At 36.7% G+C, this 13,350-nt stretch overlaps 1 long non-coding RNA gene across 1 annotated transcript; it reads left to right on the top strand.

Moving 5' to 3' along the window:
• Window positions 1-1,953: 1,953 nt before the first annotated feature.
• On the top strand, window positions 1,954-13,073 carry LOC124104555 (uncharacterized). The gene is made up of 3 exons (XR_006855461.2): window positions 1,954-2,111; window positions 3,708-3,796; window positions 5,041-13,073. It is a non-coding gene; the product is annotated as an uncharacterized LOC124104555 (long non-coding RNA).
• The last annotated feature ends 277 nt before the right edge of the window (window positions 13,074-13,350 follow it).

A 13,350-nucleotide genomic window follows, 5' to 3' on the forward strand; every position in this document is an offset into this window, starting at 1 on the left:
TCATATATTTTGCATTTGGTTCTTTTCTAGTTGTCTGCACCCAAGGAAGAAAAAACACCTGTGTCTGGAATTTATTTTGAAAATATTTTACAATTAATGTTGCAATGACTAATCAGAAAAAAAAAAAGGTTAAAGCAGGGTCCTGGAGATCCTTTGCTTTGCTGGGCTGTAACCCTTCAGTTGCTGGATAAAGGGCAGATGTGGGAGGATCCTGAGTGTGTGAAGCAATAAAGAGGACATGGGCTTGGGACAGTGGCTATCTTGAGCAATCATGGAGATATTTTAATAAACTGATTTTATTATCAATCAGTTCTTTCAGTATCCTCTATTGAAGAGAACTATCCTTTCCCCTATGTATTATCTTAGTTGAAAATTAACAGTTTCTTTCTGGGCTCTCAGTTCTGTTCCATTGACTTATTTGCCTATCCTTATGACCGTACTAAATCATCTTGATTACTATAGCTTTTGTAGTCATTTTTGAAACTAGGAAGTGAATTCCTCCAACTTTGTTCTTTTTCAAAAGTGGCTGTCCTGAGCAAGGAGTGGTAGCACAGGCCTCTAGTCTCAGCTCACTGGAAGCTGAGACAGGGGGATCCTAAATTTAAGGCCAGCCTGGTGAAATGGAGATCCTGCCTCAAAATAAAATTTTTAAAAAGGATGAGGAGTAAGGGCTGGGGCTGGGGCTCAGCCTGGCATGTGTGAGGCTCCGGGTTTGCATCCCCAGCCCTATTTTGTATTTTATTTAGAGACAGGGTCTCAGAGTTGCTTAGTACCTTGCTTTTACTGAGGCTGGCTTTGAAGTCGCCATTCTCCTGTCTCAGCCTCTGGTAAACACAAATACAATTGGCTTTCTTATACTGATTGTATGCTGGGACCGTGACAAACATACAAGTTTTGGTTTTTGTGGATTCCTTATTATTTTCTACAAAGGATCATTCCATCTCTGAATAAAGGCAGTTTTATTTCTCCCAATCAGGATGTCTTATGTTTCTCTACCTTTATTTATTCCTACTGGCTACCCCCTCTACTACAAAGTTGAACAGAATAAGTTGAATAGAAACGGTGGGAGTCCATGTCCTTGCTGTGTTCCTGATCTTTTATTTTTTTAATTTTAATTTTTTTGTTTTTTAAATTATTTTGTAGTTGTAAACAGAATGCTCCTATTTTATGTTTATTTTTATGCGGTGCCAAGGATCAAACCCAGTGCCTCACACATGCTAGGCAAGCGATCTGCCACTGAGCAGCAGCCCCAGCCCCATGTGTTCCTGATCTAAAGACAACATATAAGCTGGGAACAATTGCCAACATTTAGGCTTTTTAAGAATGCAACTGGATCGCCGGTCGCGGTGGCACAACTCCTATAATCCGAGCAACTCGGGAGGCTGAGGCAGGAATCGTAAATCAAGGCCAACCTCAGCAATTTAGCAAGGTCCTAAACAATTTAACGAGATCCTGCCTCTAAATAAATAAATAGATAAATAAATAAATAAATGGGGCTGGGAATGTGGCTCGGTGGTTGAACCCCTCTGGGTTCAATCCCTGGTCAAAAAAAAAAAAAAAGTGTAACTGGATCAAAGCCAGAGACCAAGTGGAACCATTGTTTCCCTAAGTGTTGTGTTAACGCCTAGAATTAATAAACTTGGGATCTGAGAATGAAATCATTAGTACTATAGTTTAACCTAACAGTAGCTTAAAATAGTCACACCTTTAATCACACTATCTCAGTAAGATGTGTCACTGCTTCTTCGCGGAAATAATTTTACATTCCTAAAAAATGAATTACAAAGGCGTTTTCCCCAATTACCTCAATCCAATGACCTAATCTATCAAAAAAAAAAAAAGATCGAATGAGGGAAGAACGCTATTGATTGACGTGCATTTCAGCCAACCTGTGGCGGAAGACGAACGCGCGCGCGAGAAAGCAAGCTGTTGTCCAATCAATACTCAGGAGGGGGCGGGGATTGTGGGAGCCGCCCGTCGCCGGGTTGGCAGACGTGAGAAGAAGCGAAGATGGCGGAGTGAGGAGTGCCTCGGCCATTTGGCCGTTTGGCCTCTGGGCCGGGGGCGTGCAGGCCCTCGGGAAGCCGACTGCGTCTGATGGACCATGTGAGGTGAGCCGAGAAGGGAGACTACGAGGGGACAAGGAGGCTGTGTCTTGCCCAGCCTTCCGGGCACCGAGTGTGCGGGAGCCTGCTGGTAACAGAGCCCTTCCAAGCTGGAATTGCCATCCTTGGCCGCCCCAGGGCAATCCACACCGCCGTCCCGGTGTGTTCCTCAGTCTACTTGTTCAAGCCTCCTCCCGGCTCCCCGCCCTTCCCTGTGCCTTGCCTTTGCCTGCCATTGTGTTTCGGTTTGTTCCTAGGGGATTTCACACATACTGGGCTTTCGTGGCAGCCGATTGTCGGCCACCGATTTTTTTTTTTTTTAAGAATTTCTTTGTTTTATTGATTTATTTTCATCTTTCGTCTCACGACTTGGTGCCCACGCTGTTGTCTAAGGCTCCAGTGTCATTTGAGGCCTTTTGTGGCCCTGAGTATTTTTTTCTCCAGCCCGTTGACCTTGAGATTTCGTGTAACAGGTTACCCCTGGATTTTCATTAGCGTTTGTGTATCTCAGACATCCCCTCGAACCTATAGTATATCCAATCGCTTCTGCTCCTACCTCCCAAACTTTTATGATCCCGAGAAAGCAGCTTTGTCCTTGTCCTCGAAAGTCTTATAATGGCTGTATGACGCTTTAATTTCGGCTGAAGCTAGGTCACAGTGGTATTCACTGTTGATTTCTGATCCAAAAGTAAGGGAGTGAGTTTACAGAGCTTTTTTAAACAAAGAGAAATAGTTTGGACAATGTTATTAGAAAGTAATTTGTGTAAGGTGTTCAGGTTGCATAGCATCAGTACTGTCAGACATTTGTATTCTTTTCCTTTTTAACTCTATGGGGTATCTATTCCTAATTTGGAGTGTTATAACCCCTGTTGGATCTTATTTAAATTCCATGCGTTTCTGCTAATGGGTTTCTGAATTGGTAAGGCCTTATTAAAACTGTGACAGGTTAGTTGAGTCGAGTTCAAATGGAAATATTAATACAAATGAATGTTTTTTATAGATTATGTGCTCTTTGCTGGCCCTGGATTTAGGAGAGCTGAAAATAGCGTAAAGAAGCACTTCTAATTGAGACTTTTTTGTTGCTTTTGTCCGTTTTTTCATTTCATCCAAGAGAAGGAAAAAAGAGCTGGCCAGAAGAAAATAATGTAACATTCTTACAGAGGAGAGTGTATGTATACTAAAGCAAAGTAGATGACTATAAACTACTGGAAATATTATGCACCATTATACATTTTCCGGGGAGGAACAAAGTTTGATAGTCTCATCAGGAAAAGAGGAAAGTGTTTCATAAATCTACCACTTCAAGAGTTTTGACATCTTTTGAAAGTAGGTGCCAGTGCAGTAGAGAGTAACTTTTTGCTAATTGTTTCTTCTGAATTGTTTGTATTAGTGGTTTTTTTAAATATTTATTTTTTAGTTGTAGTTGGACACAATATCTTCATTATTTAGTGCGGTCTGGAGGATCGAACCCAGGGCCTCGCACATGCTAGGCTCTGCTGCTGAGCCACAATCCCAGCCCCTGTATTAGTGAGTTTTTTATAGTAGTACATATAGCACCAGTGATGGCTATATCCTTACCTTAATGTTATTTTTATTTTTCAGAATTCTTGTCACACAGGATGAACACTTTCCTTACATTTAGGTGCTTTTTATTCATCTCAAAACAAAATTCTGAACTCAGGATGTGGCTGGTAAGTAGCAGTAGGCTAATCATTTCAAATAATATTTAAGCAGCAACAAAAGGTGAATATTAAATTGACTATAAATTATTGATAGCTGAGTACTTTATTTACATATGTATCCTTGTTTTTTAAAAAGACAGGGTCTTGCTATGTTGCCCTCATGGCCCTAAACTCATGGCCCTAAACTCAAATGATTCTCCTGCCTCAGCCTCCCTAGTAGCTGGGACTATAGACTACCACTACTCCTGGCGCATATTCTGTATTTTAACAGAAGCAATATAAAAAATTTAAAAAGGAAAAATTTTATCAGTTACCTAACCTATAATTTTTCATTGGCTATCAGAAACATAGGTTTAATTAGATGGAAGGAAATGAACTGATTAAAAAATAAATATTACTATGCAAGTTTTAGAATGTATTCACTTAGATTTCATTGTTATTTTGTTCAAAGTACTGGCTATCAAAACCATGCGTTGCCCATGCTAGGCAAGCTCTCTACCACTGAGCTACTTCCCCAGCCCTAGGTCTTTTTTAATGTTGATGTTTATAGCTGTACATTTCCCTCTTAGTGTTACTTTCACTATATACATAAATTTTGTTTTTGCTTTTATATATGGGAGCTTGCATCCAGAAGCACTTTACCGATGAGCCACATCCCCCAGCCCTCTGTATTTTGAGACAGGGTTTGCTAAGTTGCTTAGGGCCTCAATAAGTTTCTGAGGCTGGTCTTGACCTTGTGATCTTCCTGCCTTAGCCTCCCAAGTTGCTGGGATTATAGGTGTCCGTAAATATGCTCAGCTCTGAAAATTTTTAGTATTTTTTTTTTCTCATTTATCTCAAGATATTTTCTAATTTCTGATTTTTTTTCTTTCACCCATTGATTATTTAGATAGAGTTTACTTTCCATTGGCTCACTGATTTTAAATTCTGAGAATTTAAGGTTCCCAGGACAAAGCCAGTTAAATTCTTTATCATAAGAAAATGTCCAACCCTGAGCAACTTAGTGAGACCCCTGTCTCAAAATAGAAAATAAAAAGGGCTGGGGATGTAATTAAGTACCTCTTGATTCAATCCCCAGTTTTAAAAAAAAGACAATATTGAATTTGGTGTGATGGTTGGGCATTTTCTTATAAAGTATAATCCAAAGTATTAGTTTTTTTATGTATATTTTAAATATTGTTTTAAAAAATAAGTTCATGTAGAAGAAGTACCTGTCCTAATCTTTCTATTTTTAATTTATTTTGTATTTCTAGGTATTTCTATGTTGTCTTCTAGAGCGGGTAGTCCTGCTTCTTTTATCCAGCCACTTTCCCTACTGAAATATGGATACCTTTCTACACATTACCTCCATGGTTTAGATTGGAAAAGATTGCTTTTCTTTTGTTCCATCTTTCAAATTCAACACAGAAAGAAGCCCTTAGGGTGCAGTTATCCTGCTGACTTCTCCCGGAAGAAAAAAAGCAATTGATGGGTCTTCTGCAATTTGCTTAATTATCAAAAAATTATTTTGCAAGCTGAAGGCTGACGTTTAATTTGAAACAGGTGCTTAGGTTGTGGTATTTGTGAATTCTTAGCCTTTTGCTCCAAACAAGAAGACTAATAAATGGCAAGTATGGATGACTTCAGGTTTTTTAAAAAAATGTCTTCCAGTTTCGGCCACTATTATGATAAGCACATTTGAGACTGCAGCAGTAAATTCCAAATATTTGTTGTAATTTGAAAAGAAAAAGATGTTAAAAAGTTACATATATCTCTATATCCTGGTTCATCTTGTGACAGATTTACTGGATAGAAATGAAGGTCCAGTTTTGCAGTTAACCCTTTGGTGTGATAAAGAAGCATAAAGACAAGATATCAAGATTGATTTCATATCTGATACCTAAAGAGAATCTGTACAAATACATATTTTTACATGTGTAAATCCACATTTTTGGATGAAAGGAGGGGTTTTTCTCCTGGAGACAGAACCTGTTATTTACTTTTTCAAGTCTTGGAACATTTGCTCTTTTTAAATTTTTTCATTCTTCTACAGAAGGACCAGATTGTGTAGCAGCTAAGTGAGTGCATGCTTACATTTAGTTAAAAGAATGGTAAAAGCGAACAACCCAGTTTGAGTCCATGATGGAACCCTGTTCACCTTCCTAAGATGAGAGGCTGCTGTATTACAGTTTTATTCATCCTGTTTTCTGGAGTCATATAGCACAGTAGAGTTAGTTTTCCGTGTGGCCAAAACTGGAATAAAAGTAGCACGAGTAGTTTTTTAGATAAGAAGGTGAGATGGACCCTATAGTATGACCTGCTTTGAACTTTGGACATAGAAGAGAAGAAAAAGATAATGAGAAGTTTCCATATAACTCCTTTTTCCTAAGAAAAAGAAAAATGTCTTATGTAGCACCATTTGACTTTTTTGGAATTTTACATTACATAGTTCCATTTTTTATAAAGTCACAAGTAACTCTTTTCTCAACCCAGATGGGTACTTGGATTTATTTTTCTAGGTGGTAGGTGTAATGTTAAACTGAAAAGGCTGGGACTCAGGTAAATTTCCCCAGTTGGAATTGGACTTTCTCGTTACCGAGTGGGTCTATCTCAGAACCAATGTTGTCAATCCACTGGTTTCATTGTAGATTTAGAAGAAATTCAGGATCTGAAAAAAAAAACCTCAAATAAGAAAAATAGTTCCACTAAGAAATGTGGATTTTGTGTTTCGTTCATTATAGATTGAGAAGAAATTCAGGGTTTGGGGAAAAAGAAAACAAAAACAAGAAATATGGATCTTCCTTCTTTTTTTCCCCTTTAACAGTTATATGATGAAGACTAGAGTGGAAAACTGTTCTTGCTTTCAAACAAACAGGAGCATTGTATGATATCAAGCCTTTCATAAGAAGCATGGACACTTTATTAATGATTCTTAGTAGAGAAAGAATTTTAAACTTACTAGATGAAATTAAGAACAGGTAGTATAATTAGATCATCTTTGTTTTCTGGAATGGTTGCTGAGGGCCATGGGTGCGATGATGTTGGGAACACAGGGCAGATTTACCAAAAATTGAGAGTGATAGAAATTGCCAAAATGGGAAATGTTGAGCATTGTTATGATTAGATTGGTGAACTAATTTGATTTAGAATAAAAAAGCTTTTTCACAAAATACATAGTGTAGATAAAATATATATATATATAATTTTTTAAAAATTTCTTTTAATGTAGAGCATTTACTGAGAGAGATAAGAGAAATAACTTTGGTTAAAGGTAACTTAGATTTTTCTTTAAATAACCCCTTATGCCACTTCTTGATATTTTCCTTTACTATTTTGGACTTGTTAAAGACTGAAAGCCTATATACATATATCCCACTGTTATGTTGGGAATGTCATCATGGAGAATTTGTACCTTCTAGGTGTCATATCCATCTCCCCCATGTCTTCTTGGCAACTTTTTGGGTAGGGTCATGGGGCAAGGGATATAAGCACCAGTGGAACAACTCTGATCCACTTGTTTGAACAGGTGTCAGACCTGCCTCCTTCAGCATTTTTTCAACTTATAACTGAGAACCAGTGTTAATGATATCTTTCAAAGGAAATGTTTCCACATCTTACATGATTGACATTAGATGACGTTTAACAACATGGGCATATTCCAGTTGTAGTTGCCCAGTATTTACTTAATACATTTGCATTTTTCTCTGGTCTGTTGGTCCCTTTCTTGATGGCAAAAACTTAATTTTAGAAATGCTTCAATCTGCATTTGTGCTTCCTTTGCTTTGCTCATCCATGTTAGCTGGCAGTTTATCCTTTGAAAAGTCAAACAAAAACGGGATATGTGCAATAGAAATATATATATGTATATTTTAATACTTGTGGACAAATGTTACAAGTTGTTTAAGAACAACAAAATCACCAATGTCTTCCATTTTGAGATGTGTATAGTTTTGTAAGCATTAGTGCTTGGTAGCATATTATAGTGCCATGTTAGGGGTTAGTGCATGATCCTAGTAATAATTTTAAACTTCAGGATGAGTTATTGATAATAACCAATAGTGTAAAAAGAGTTGAAACTCTATATAAGACTTTTTTTTTCTTCCCATAAATACCTGAATCTGTGATATTCTCCCTGGGGAAAGGAGATTAAGGACAAAAACAATTGTTTATGAATAGAAATGTGGGTTCACCATTAGAAACATCGTATTTGAGGACATAAATGCTTTCCATGAGCTGGCTAGAAACAGCTAGCCTTGTATCTCACAAAACCTCAAGTCAAAATGAGGCCCCATTTTCATGATTCTGTGTTGCTGTTAATTTGAGGTCAATTTGTTCTTATACTGTTTTCATATTATGTCTTGGGTTCATTCTTACTCCTTTTGCATCTACAAATAGTTTTACATTCTGCATGTCCTACTAAGATGCTGTAATTGCTTCATTGAGTGCTTATATAATCTGCAGACTATTTGCTAATCCTGTCAGCAGCATGTGTGTTAATGCAAGAATAATATCAATGGTTTGGGAGTGTCCTAGATTGTTTCAGCCTCTTCTATTTCTGAATCTGCTAAATTGTTTACTGATGGGATTCCAGACCTTTTCATGAGCATTGGAAACATAGTTAAATGGAGCTTACCTACGTTGCCATATAATAATAAGTGGACTCTTGCCCTTGGTTACAGTAAGCCACAGATAACTTTCCCTTTTTTCTGTTTTCCCTTATAGAAATAAAACAGTCATTTTTGTTTTGAAAGCAAAAGATAGTTTTTTGTAAAAAGAAATTCCTACCTCTAATCGTCGTCTTGAGAACTGGGAATTGTTAGTTTTCTGAAGTGTTTTTCAAATCTCAGTACTAAGAGTCCACGATTTATTAGCACAGATTCTACATTAGAAAGCTAGGAAATGCAAAACTGTTCTAATGTGGTGCATCCTCATGAACAAGCAATCTATAATAAGTAGATTTTAGTAGTAAATCTCTGGAGGACCCAGGTTTAGATCCCTATAGTGTACTTAAAGTTTTGTGCCTGGGAAGATCCATTTCTGAAAAGAATTTAAAATTTAAAACTCTGAAAAAGGTAATGAATATAAAACAGCACAGTGTATAGGAAAGGAAATTTCTGTTGCAAAAATTTTTAAAAAGCCATAAAATGAACTAATAATTTTCAAGAGGTAGACTTTTAGCAGCAATAACGGTTTTGCATGTATAATACACTGCATTTGCTGTACAGTAGACTAAGTGATTACTACTTGAGTTTGTGGGGCTCTGTGATCAACAGAGTTAACAAAATGAAAAAGATGATCTAGGTACAGAGCATATAAAAGGTACTTTCTTTTAATTAAAACAGTATGAATGTATGACTATATCTGTATGAGAAATAACTTTTGTGTATGTTTCAAGGTTAAAGACCCTATTTGTTTCTTAAAGCAGAGGGTTGGAGTTATTGAAGTGAAATCCTTCTAGTGTTTAATATGGAAACAAATGCACTCTACAGCCCCAGTGAAGTCAAGGTGGGGTTTTTGCTTTGGTTTTTCCATGTTACAATAGGTATTCACTGTATAGAATGGTATTCTCTTCTGCTTTGTCACCTTTCTCTTTTGGCTTCCTGGGTACATTTTTAAAGAGGAAAAGTGTGTGTGTGTGTGTGAGAGAGAGAGAGATTAGAGTTTAAAAAAATTTTTAAAAGCCAAGAACTTGTTTAGCTTGCTTTTCCTCATGTTTATGATTAAGGAAGTTATGATTTAAAGGTAAGAAGCAGGAGGACTGGGGAATAGCCAAAGACTATTGGTTTTGTGATACCTTGTTTAATGCAGTTGTGACAATGCCTGTGGCCTTTGACTACTTATTTTAAGGAGAACCTAGCAAACTACTTTCCTGATCTGAGGAATTGCACAACTCACTTCAGGATGTAACAGTGAAACTAGGGTGACTTCTTACTTACTTTACCTCATGTCCAAGCTTGGCCATTTAGCACCTTGAAGGTCCCTGAAAAGGTCTGTGTACCTTTGTTTTCCTGGGGCAGGGGGACTAAAAGATAAGCATTATAGATTTCGGAATCACTTGAATCTTTAATTCTTATATGGCAACTCCAATGGACAAGGAAGGGCTATATTGATTGTAGCTTCTCTTTAAATGTCCTATACTGTCAGTCCATGTTAGACATTGGAACAGTCAAGCAATATTCAGACATCTGCATGATCATGAGGACATGGCTACTAATTACATTGATGTCAACACTTATTTCAAACAGCTAAAGATTATCCTTAACAACCATGTTGTTAATAGTTCTAACTGCTAAAGTATGCTACAAGTTTTTGTAGTCTCAAAGTATGTGGTTAAATGCTTTTCAAAGTTATTGTAGTCTCATGTTTACTCTTATGTACCTGTCATATGCAAAATATGAAGAGACCCTTGGCCTTCAGGAGTTTACATTCTCATGGTGCTGTTGGTGCAAGCAAATTGCTTCTAGTTTTTTCAGAACATTGCTTGGCTATTAATTATACAATTTGGAAGAATCCCTTGGCTAATAGTTTTTAAAAGCAGAGGGCTATGCTAAATTTCAGGGCACTGATGCTTGAGTTTACATTGTATTAGCTCTGCCCTTCAACTACTTTTCCCCAGGGAGCTGTACAGGTAATGCTCATTAATGTGAATCAGAAAAGAAACTATTCTGCCCAAGAGCTTCTTCATCATCCCATATATTACATGTTTTTCTATGATATGGCTGTCAATAAATGGCCAAGAAAACTTACTGCTACATAAGACTGTGCATCTCTTAATTCTCTTTTCTTTATCTAAGGGTTTTACATGGTTCTTTATCCAAAAGGGCCAGGATTTACATATAAGCCTTTTATAACTGAAGTGGTCCTAATTTTAAACTTTTTGTGTATGCTTAGACTTCTTTTTTGAAGTAGCATTGTGAAGATTTGGAGCACCTGCTTGCATTTCTAAGCAATTACTTTATTAACTCAAATTTTCAGTTGAAATTTTGCATGTCTCCTTGTTATTTTCCATAATTCTTCTGAATCAAGGGTTTTACTCTGCATGTTTATTAAAGCTGGGTCTGATTGAAAGTATAAGCAATAGTGGTGGGTCCATACTGATTTTAGAATACTAATATTCTAATGCATGACTGAAATTTTTCAGTGTTATGTGGTTATTATTAGTAATTTTATATATGCATTTAATAATGAAGCAATAGATACTTAAACCAATAGCTTGAATTTATTGAATTATTAGTTTTAATTTTCTAATTAAAATTATCTTACTTCCATTCAAAATGGGAAGTCAAAGATAAACAGGGGCACCCACAAGACATTCAAACTGTCAGGATTAGGACATAACATTGCTTACCCTCACCTCTTTCCTAGTCCCAATAGACCCCCCCAAGCATGTTTGAAAACAAGACACAAACTAAGCATGTTGAATGAGCTGCAGTGGCTATAATAATCAGAAAGGTGCAGAGTTTCAGAAAGGATAGCAACGTAGGGAATTAGTGTGCAGTCTGTAAAGGTATGGGGTTTGTCTGATAAGGTTTATGTAGACCTGTTTGGGGTTTCTTAAAACTAGTTATTGAGTCAGGCATGGTGGCACGCCTCTGTAATCCCAGCTGCTCAGGAGGCTGAGGCAGGAGGATCACAAATTCAATTTCAGACTCAACAATTTGACTAGACCCTATCAAAAAAATAAAAAGGGCTGGGGATGTGGTAAAGTGCCTCTGGGTTCAATCTCCAGTATTCACCCCTCCTGGGAGGGGAGAAAAACTAGTATCTTGAGCCAAGTGTTGTGGCACATACCTGACTTCCAACTACTTAGGAGACTAAGGGGAGGAAATTACTTGAGCTCGGGATTTTGAGGCCCACGTGGGCACCATAGTGAAATCACATCACAAAAAGTAATATACGCATATTTTAGATGTTTTAAGCAACTGTTCTGGATGATACTGATCAGCTATAAGGGATCCTGCAAGGGAGACATTCATCTATAAAGTTATGAAATTGCTGATATGTAGTTTCTTGTTACTGTATTCAAAACTTTTTTATTAATAACCAGAGTTTTATGCCTGACTTGGTGAGAATGCAGTTTCTTCCCTAAGAGTTTTTGATCCCAGGTACACAGGTGAAAACTTTTCTCTTTCAAAAATAATGATAATCTTGACATTTATTTTATGAAAAAACATCAGCTTATTGTGGTAGCATAAGGGCTGGGGGTGTAGCACAGTGGTGGAGTGCTTTCCTAACACGCAAGGCCCTGGGTTGCAAAAGAAAACAAGAACCTAGAAGTAGTAACCCTAGTGATTATAAGAAATAATGTACAAATGTAATTCATAATGTCTGAAAGAAGCCTAAATAGAGAATTCAGGATAAGACTACATGATTTTCATTAGGCTCTTCCAGGTTTCATGTTCTATGATTGAAATCAACTTCGTATTTGCTTCAGGACTTTGCTACATATATCTTTGGGATGTATTAAATGGAATGGTGATTTCAGTGGTTCAGAATTTATTTAGGTTTGTCATTAAGATGTTTGCTTTCTACAGAAATATAGAAAGTGAGGTGTATCCCGTATGTAAATGTTCTTTGCCACTTACAGATAACATGTCTGCCAATCAATAAAGATTTAAGGTCTAGACTCTCCCTGTTATTCACTAAGCATATTTAGATTATTTGGAAAATGAAAATTCAAACGAAATTTCTCCAGAAACTAAATTTTACTCATTTAAAAGAATAGTTGGCTTATGATTATGATTTTCAAAATGTTTTTCTCCTATGGTGTGGCGTGTCATCAATTAAAATACATTTTAGGGTTGGTGTGTAGCTCAATGGTAGATCACCTGGCTAGCATGCCTGAGTACCTGGGTCCAATCCCCAGAATCTCAAAAAAAATTTTTTTTTCTTTATCCCAAGGGTCAGGAAGATATTCTGGCAGTTATCTCAATCTTTAAACAGTTCAGTCTTGGAGTTTATTTTAAAACCACATACTCATCTTCATAATAAAATGTTCAGGATATTAAGTGTATATTATCAATAATTTATTTACTGTCCCCTAAGTACAGGACTTGACCACTATATTTATGTGCTATTCTACATATTCCATTGTACCATTGGTCTATAAGATGTTAAAAGAATTTTATTGAATATTTGAAGTATTACAAAAGGCAGCTTGCTTTTTAATCTATGCATCTTTGGGAGTTTTGAAGAAGATATTTATTCCTTGATGTAAAAAGGAACTGTTTTAAGAGTTGGAAACTCTGCACCTGTGTATATGTATATTTTTAGCAATAAAGCAGCATGGGCTGAGAATGCACTGAAATTTCATTGTGTTATCTGTTATTTGAAAGGGAAATTTTCATTTAATGCTATAAATTGTGATGGTAAAAGCAGCCTTTCCTAGGCCTATGCTGACATTGGCTTTTAGTGTCAAAGGACAAAGGATCTGGGGTTCTTGACGCTTTGTGGCACTAAATTGTGACAGTTTCTGGTACATGTTGTCCAGTGGAACAGTAGCCATCAGGAGAAATATCATTTTTGAACTTAAACAGTTCCTGTTTTACCTTCAGGGTCAACATTGTTACATCTATGAACAAATA

This window comes from Marmota monax, unplaced genomic scaffold (assembly GCF_021218885.2).
Source record: "Marmota monax isolate L192 unplaced genomic scaffold, Marmota_monax_Labrador192_F-V1.1 WCK01_AAM20220418_F8-fsc00001, whole genome shotgun sequence".
NCBI classification, from domain to species: Eukaryota; Metazoa; Chordata; class Mammalia; order Rodentia; family Sciuridae; genus Marmota; species Marmota monax.